General features: G+C 42.3%; 2 non-coding genes across 2 annotated transcripts; both read left to right on the top strand.

Annotated features, from left to right (window-relative positions):
• Positions 1-5,807: 5,807 nt before the first annotated feature.
• On the top strand, positions 5,808-5,921 carry LOC140310746 (U5 spliceosomal RNA). The gene has a single exon (XR_011916789.1). It is a non-coding gene; the product is annotated as a U5 spliceosomal RNA (small nuclear RNA).
• Positions 5,922-6,229: 308 nt separating this feature from the next.
• LOC140310371 (U2 spliceosomal RNA) lies at positions 6,230-6,413 on the top strand. Its single transcript, XR_011916449.1, has one exon. It is a non-coding gene; the product is annotated as a U2 spliceosomal RNA (small nuclear RNA).
• The last annotated feature ends 1,975 nt before the right edge of the window (positions 6,414-8,388 follow it).

The raw sequence follows: 8,388 nt of genomic DNA, 5'->3' as shown, positions 1-8,388 counted from the left end.
TATCATCAAAAGCGGGAGAGGTTGTGTTCGGCTGCAAGAAGGTGTGAATGTCCAGCCATAATTACTCACAAACGGGTAAGAAAAGGTACTATTGCCAGACCATATATGATCAAAACAGGGAGCGGAGGTGGTTCAGCTACAAGAAGGTTTGAATGTCCGACTAAAGTTTGTAAAAAGTGGGTAAGACAAGGTGTGAATGCCCGACAATGTATGATCAAAAGAGGAGCGGAGGTTTTCGGCTGCAAGAAGGTCTGAATGTCCACCCATAATTACTGAAAAATGGTAAGAAAAGGTGCGAAAGCCCAACCGCACATGATCATAAGTGGATGAGAAGGTGTTCGACTGCAAGTAGGTGTGAATGTAAGATCATAATTGTAAAAAGCGGGTAAGAAAAGGTAAGAATGCCCAACCATAAATTATCAAAAGCGGCAGCAGAGTGTCGGCTGGTATTTATCAATGTCTAGATAGATTTCAACAAAAAACAACGTTGTACTTTGCAGTAAAAGAAAGTGCAAATCAAAAGTTTTAGGAATCCGAGAATAAGCTTATTTTCATGAGTTCTGCACGATTTCGGATTTTATGTATAAAATGAATTTCTTCACGCAAACTAAGTTAACACTGCTTTGTCCTTCATATGTACCCATTTCTACATATATTTCAAGCATAAACTTCCTCATATTACCCTGAATGAGAAAGAGTCACACTTGTGATTAAGCCATACCTCCCTTTTGAGGAGTTCTGCATGATTTGGGATTTTATCTATAAAATTAATTCCTTCACTCAAACTATGTTAAAACGGCTTTTACCTTCATATTTATCAATGTCTCGATATATTTAAACAAAAAAACAACGTTGTACTTTGCAATAAAAGAAAGAGCAAATCAAAAGTTTTAGGAATCCGAGAATAAGCTTATTTTCATGAGTTCTGCACGATTTCGGATTTTATGTATAAAATGAATTCATTCACTCAAACCAAGTTAAAACTGCTTTTTCCTTCATATTTATCAATGTCTAGATCGACTTCAACAAAGAACAACATTGTATTTTGCAGTAGAAGAAAGAGCAAAACTGAAGGATCAGGAATCCGAGAATAAGCTTCTTTTCATACGTTCTGCATGATTTGGGATTTTATGTATAAAATGAATTCCTTCACTCAAACTAAGTTAACACTGCTTTGTCCTTCATATGTACCCATTTCTACATATATTTCAAGCATAAACTTCCTCATACTACCCTGAATGAGAAAGAACCACACTTGTGATTAAGCCATACACCCCTTTTGAGGAGTTCTGCATGATTTGGGATTTTATCTATAAAATCAATTCCTTCACTCAAACTATGTTAAAACGGCTTTTACCTTCATATTTAGTAGAAGAAAGAGCAAAACTGAAGGATCAGGAATCCGAGAATAAGCTTATTTTCTTATGGGCAAGTGGGAACTGCTTTGTCCTTCATATTTATCAATGTGTAGATGGATTTCAACTTCTTCTACTGCAAAGTCCAATGTTTTTCTTTGTTGAAGTCGATCTAGACATTGATGAATATGGAAGGACAAAGCAGTTTTAACTTGGTTTGAGCAAAGCAATTAATTTTATAGCAAAATCCGAAATCGTGCAGAACTCATGAAAGCAGGCTTATACTCGGATTCCTGAAACTTTAGATTTGCTCTTTCTTTTACTGCAAAGTACAACGTTGTTTTTTTGTTTAAATATTTCTAGACATGGTAAATATGAAGGACAAATCAGTTTTAACATAGTTTGAGTGAAGTAATGCATTTTATAAGCAAAATCCCAAATCATGCAGAACTCACGAAATGCTTTTTCTCGCTTTTCACTGCTTTTTACAAACTTTGGTCGGACGTTCACACCTTCTTGCATCCGAACACCTCCGCTTCCGCTTTTGATGATGTATATTCGGGCATTCGAACCTTTTTTTACCCGCTTTTTACAAACCATTGTCGGACTTTCACACCTTCTTGCAGCAGAACACCACCTCTCCCGCTTTTGATGATGTATGGTCCAGTATTCTTACCTTTTCTAACACATTTTTCAGCAATTATGGTCGGACATTCACACCTACTCACAGCTGGACACCTCCGCTCCCGCTTTTGATCATACAATGTCGGGACATCGCTCCTTGTCTTACCAGCTTTTTACAAACTTTAGTCGAACATTCACACCTTCTTGCAGCTGAACACCTCCGCTCCCGCTTTTGATGATGTATAGTCGGGCTTTCGAGCCTTTTCTTACCCGGTTTTTACAAATTATGTTTGGACATTCAGACCTTGCAGCCGAACACCTCCGCTCTCTCTTTTGATCATACATTGTTGGGCATTCGCACCTTGTCTTACCCGCTTTTTACAAACTATAGTCAGACATTCACACCTTGCAGCTGAACCTCCGCTCCCTGTTTTGATCATGTATGGTCTGGCAATACTACCTTTTCTTCCCCCGTTTGTGAGTAATTATGGCTGGACATTCACACCTACTTGCAGTCGAATTGCTCTGCTCCCGCTTTTGATTATGTTTGGTTGGATATTCGAACCTTTTCTTAACTGCTTTTTACAAACCATGGTCGGACTTTCACACCTTCTTGTAGCCGAACAACTCCGCTCCCGCTATTGATTGTGTATAGTCGGGCATTCGAACCTTTTCTTACCCGCTATTTACAAACTATGGTAGGACATTCAAACCTTCGTGTATCCGAAAACCTCCGCTCTCTCTTTTGATCATACATTGTCGGACATTCGCACCTTTTCTTACCCGCTTTTTACAAACCATGGTCGGACTGTCACACCTTCTTGTAGCCGAACACATCCGCTCCCGCTATTGATTGTGTACAGTCGGGTATTTTAACCTTTTCTTACCCGCTTTTTACCAAGTATGGTCGGACATTCACACCTTCGTACAGCGGAACACCTCCGCTCCCTCTTTTGATGGTGTATGTTCGGGCATTCAAACCTTTTCTTACCCGCTTTTTCCAAACTATGGTCGGCTATTCACAGCTTCCTCTCCACCATACTTGTATGGTGGGATATTCACACCCACTTGCATCCGAAGACCTCCGCCCCAAATTTTGTTGATATTTAGTCGGACATTCGCACCTTACCCGCTTTTGGCAAACTATGGCCTTCTTGCAGCCAAACACCTCTGATCTCGCTTTTGATGATGTAAGGTTGGGCATTCAGACCTTGCTTCACCTGCTTTTCACCAAATATAGTCGGACATTCACACCCACTTGCAGCCGAACACTTCCGCTCCACATTTTAGTGTTCTATCACACCTTTTTTTTCACCACATTTTATACATTATGGTTGGAAATTTTCAACCACTTTCATCCGAAGACCTCTCCTCCCGCTTTTGTTAATATATTTGAACTTTAGTTTGACATTCAAACCTTCTTGCAGCTGAACCACCTCCGCTCCCTGTTTTGATCATATATGGTCTGGCAATACTACCTTTTCTTACCCGTTTGTGAGTAATTATGGCTGGACATTCACACCTACTTGCAGCCGAACACAACCTCTCTCGCTTTTGATGATGTATGGACCGGCATTTTTACCTTTTCGAACACATTTTTCGGCAATTATGGTCGGAGATTCAAACCTACTCACAGCCGAACAACTCCGCTCCCGCATTGGATGATGTATAGTCGGGCATTCTCACCCTTTCTCATCAGCTTTTTGCAAATTATGATCTGACATTCACACCTACTTGCAGTCGAAAAGCTCTGCTCCCGCTTTTGATTATGTTTGGTTGGATATTCCAACCTTTTCTTAACTTCTTTTTACATATTTTGGTTGGACGTTCACACCTTCTTGTAGCCGAACACTTCCACTCCTGCTTTTGATGATGTATGGTTGGGCATTCACACCTTTTTTTTGCCCATTTTTCAGGAATTATGGGTGGACATTCACACCTTGCAGCTGAACACCTCCTATCCCACTTATGATCATGTGCGGTTTGATTTTCGAAAAGTTTCTTTCATGTTTTCTAGCAATTATTGATGGACATGTAGACCTTCTTGCAGCTGAACACCTCCGCTCCCGATTTTGATCATACATTGTCAGGCATTCGCACCTTGTCTTACCCACTTTTTACAAACTTTAGTCGAACAGTCACACCTTTTTGCAGCCGAACACCACCTCTACCGCTTTTGATGATGTATGGTCCAGCATTCTTACCTTTTCTAACACATTCTTCAGCAATTATGGTCGGACATTCACACCTACTCAGAGCCGAACACCTCCGCTCCCGCATTTGATGTCTATAGTCGGGCATTCTACAGCGGAAAAGACTCATTCTTATGTTTGGTTAGATATTCGAACCTTTTCTTAACTGCTTTTTACAAACTTTGGTCGGACGTTCACAATATCTTGCAGCCGAACACCTCCGCTTCCGCTTTTGATGGTGTATATTCGGGCATACGAACCTTTTCTTACCCGCTTTTTACAAACCAAGGTCGGACTTTCACACCTTCTCTTAGCTGAACAACTCTGCTCTCTCTTTTGATTGTGTACAGTCGGGTAATTTAACCTTTTCTTACCCGCTTTTTACCATCTATGGTCGGACATTCACACCGTCTTACAGCGGAACACCTCCGCTCCCTCTTTTGATGATGTATGGTTAGGCATTCGCACCTTTTCTTACCCATTTTTCAGTAATTATGGGTAGACATTCACACCTTCTTGCAGCTGAACACCTCCTCTCCTGCTTATGATCATGTGCAGTTTGATATTCGAAAATTTTCTTTCATGTTTTCTAGCAATTATTGATGGACATTCAGACCTTCTTGCAGCCGAACACTTCTGCTCCACCTTTTAGTGTTCTATGGGGTATTCACACCTTTTTTTTCACCGCATTTTATTGATTATGGTTGGAAATTCTCACCCACTCTTATCCGAAGACCTCTCCTCCTGCTTTTGTTAATATATAGTCGGGCATTCAAACCTTTTCTTACCCGCTTTTTACAAATTATGGTCGAACATTCAGACCTACTTGCAGCCGAACACCTCCGCTCCCGCTTTGGATGGTGCATAGTCGGGCTTTCGAGCCTTTTCTTCCCCGGTTTTTACAAATTATGGTTGGACATTCAGACCTTCTTGCAGCCGAAAACCTCCACTCCCTCTTTTGATCATACATTGTCAGGCATTCGCACCTTGTCTTACCCGCTTTTTATAAACTTTAGTCAGACATTCACACCTTGCAGCTGAACCACCTCCGCTCCCTGTTTTGATAATGTATGGTCTGGCAATACTACCTTTTCTTACCGGTTTGTGAGTAATTATGGCTGGACATTCACACCTACTTGCAGCCGAACACCACTTTTCCCGCTTTTGATGATGTATGGTCCGGCATTCTAGTCTTTTCTAACACATTTTTCAGCAATTATGGTTTGACATTCACACCTACTCACAGCCGAACAACTCCGCTCCCTCTTTTGATGGTGTATGTTCGGGCATTTGAACCTTTTCTCACCCGCATTTTACGAACTATGGTCGGACATTCAAACCTTCTTTTAGCCGAACACATCCACTCCTGCTTTTGATGATGTATGGTTGAGCATTCGCACCTTTTCTTACCCATTTTTTAAAAACTATGGTCGGACATTCAAACCTTCTTGTAGCCGAACACATCCACTCCTGCTTTTGATGATGGGTATTCAAACCTACTTGTTGCCCGCTTTTCATTAATTATGGGTGGACATACACACCTTGTCGCAGCCAAACACCTCCGCTCCCTGTTAGGATCATGTATGGTTGGGCATTCGTACCTTTTCTTACCCATTTTGTGCAGTGACGGATAATCGTACTCTGGTTTCTCTTCATAACATACAAGTCTTTCGCCTTTTACTAAAGACTTTCGTGGAGAGCAGCACTAATGAGTTGTTTCTATTTTTGGCAGGCTTTACCTTTGCGGGTGAAGCCCTTTCTGTCTGTGCAAAAGAAATCTTGTTACTGTGCAGAGTGACTTCTCTGAGTAGAGTCGCCTTACTTGTTGCGATTGTGCCGATGTTCGAAGCTGGAGTGCAAAGTTGTTGCTTGAATGGTGCTTGCTGGAGCATGCGGGAGTGCAAAGTTATACCATTTAAAAGGGCTGAAGAGTGCTCAGTGCAGCGGGTGGGCGGAGGTGCAACGTGACACTCTGGCCACCTATGGCCATAAAAAGAACACTGCTACAAGTGCGCATTGTGCCAGCAAGGGCCCTCGGACCTGAAACAGTGGACAGTTATCGCTTCTCGGCCTTTTGGCTAAGATCAAGTGTAGTATCTGTTCTTATCAGTTTAATATGTCCTCTATACGAGGACTACATATTAAATGGATTTTTAAGAATAGGAGTTGAAAAAGAAGCTTGCTCCGTTCACTCCAAGCATCGACCCAGTACTGCAGTGCCGCTGGGAACGGTGCGCTCTTCTCTGCTCTTGTGAAAAAGCAAACAGCGGTGCAGGATGGAAGTTTCAGGGAGCCCAAGATGAAACTTTCTTTTAATCTGCTGAGAAAAGAGAGTGAATGCGAAGTAGACTTTAACACAGCTCTGGGAGCGAGCCGAGTGTGGGCTAACCGGGAGAATTGCTTGAAAGAAACGCGACACCGAATGAGTGGTCAGAACAAAGCCTCAATACGGTGTTCCCGTGGTGTTTGTGGCTGCCTTGTCTTTTGCACAGAGTAAAAGACAAGGCAGCCATCGAATAGGGCCCGATTGTTCCTACTTGGTCAGCCGAGGAGCAAGGGGGGGGAGCAGGCGTCTCAACCAAGCAAATCTCACCAAGTAGGAACAATCGGGCCCTATTCGATGGCTGCAACACCTGAAAGAGATATTGATGCGAGACCCGATCAAAAGCTTTTTCAAAGTCTAAATTTAACATGACAAGCCGGGTGTTTCTGTCTCTAGCGTAATCAATGATGTCTCGAATCAGTACGAGGCTGTCGGTGAGTTGTCTCTCTGAGATGGCACAAGCCTGGTCTGGGTGAATTACCTCCTCTAAAACAGAGGACATCCGTGTCAAAAGCGGGAGCAGAGCTGTTCGACTGCAAGTAGGTGTGAATGTCAGATCATAATTTGCAAAAAGCTGATGAGAAAGGGTGAGAATGCCCGACTATACACCATCAAATGCGGTAGCGGAGTTGTTAGGCTGTGAGTAGGTGTGAATCTCCGACCATAATTGCTGAAAAATGTGTTAGAAAAGGTAAAAATGCCGGTCCATACATCATCAAAATCGGGAGAGGTGGTGTTCAGCTGCAAGACGGTCTGAATGTCCATCAATAATTGCTAGAAAACATGAAAGAAAATTTTCGAAAATAAAACCACACATGATCATAAGCGGGAGAGGAGGTGTTCAGCTGCAAGAAGGTGTGAATGTCTACCCATATTTAATGAAAAATGGGTAAGAAAAGGTGCGAATGCGTAACCATACATCATCAAAAGAGGGAGCGGAGGTGTTCCGCTGTAAGACGGTTTGAATGTCCGACCATAGATGGTAAAAAGCGGGTAAGAAAAGGTTAAAATACCCGACTGTACACAATCAAAAGAGGGAGCGGAGTTGTTCAGCTAAGAGAAGGTGTGAAAGTCCGACCTTGGTTTGTAAAAAGCGGGTAAGAAAAGGTTCGAATGCCCGAACATACACCATCAAAAGAGGGAGCGGAGGTGTTCCGCTGTAAGACGGTGTGAATGTCCGATCATAGTTGGTAAAAAGCGGGTAAGAAAAGGTTAAAATACCCGACTGTACACAATCAAAAGAGGGAGCGGAGTTGTTCAGCTAAGAGAAGGTGTGAAAGTCCAACCATGGTTTGTAAAAAGCGGGTGAGAAAAGGTTCGTATGCCCGAATATACACTATCAAAACCGGAAGCGTAGGTGTTCGGCTGCAAGAAGGTGTGAACGTCCGACCAAAGTTTGTAAAAAAGCAGTTAAGAAAAGGTTCGAATATCTAACCAAACATAATCAAAAGCGGGAGCAGAGCTGTTCGACTGCAAGTAGGTGTGAATGTCAGAGAATAATTTGCAAAAAGCTGATGAGAAAGGGTGAGAAATCCCGACTATACACCATCAAATGCGGTAGCGGAGTTGTTCGGCTGTGAGTAGGTGTGATTCTCCAACCATAATTGCTGAAAAATTTGTTAGAAAAGGTAAGAATGCCGGTCCATACATCATCAAAAGCGGGAGAGGTGGTGTTCGGCTGCAAGTAGGTGTGAATGTCCATTAATAATTGCTTTAAAACATGAAAGAAAATTTTCGAATATCAAACCTTACATGATCATTAGCGGGAGAGGAGGTGTTCAGCTGCAAGAAGATGTGAATATCCACCCATAATTACTGAAAAATGGGTAGGAAAAGATGCGAATGTCCAACCATAAATCATCAAAAGCAGGAGTGGAGTTGTTCAGCTACAAGA

Source organism: Leuresthes tenuis, unplaced genomic scaffold (assembly GCF_036924035.1).
Source record: "Leuresthes tenuis unplaced genomic scaffold, fLeuTen1.0.hap1 SCAF_6, whole genome shotgun sequence".
NCBI classification, from domain to species: Eukaryota; Metazoa; Chordata; class Actinopteri; order Atheriniformes; family Atherinopsidae; genus Leuresthes; species Leuresthes tenuis.
The sequence above is the reverse complement of the archived record's forward strand: the minus strand, read 5'-3'. Positions and strand labels throughout refer to the sequence as shown.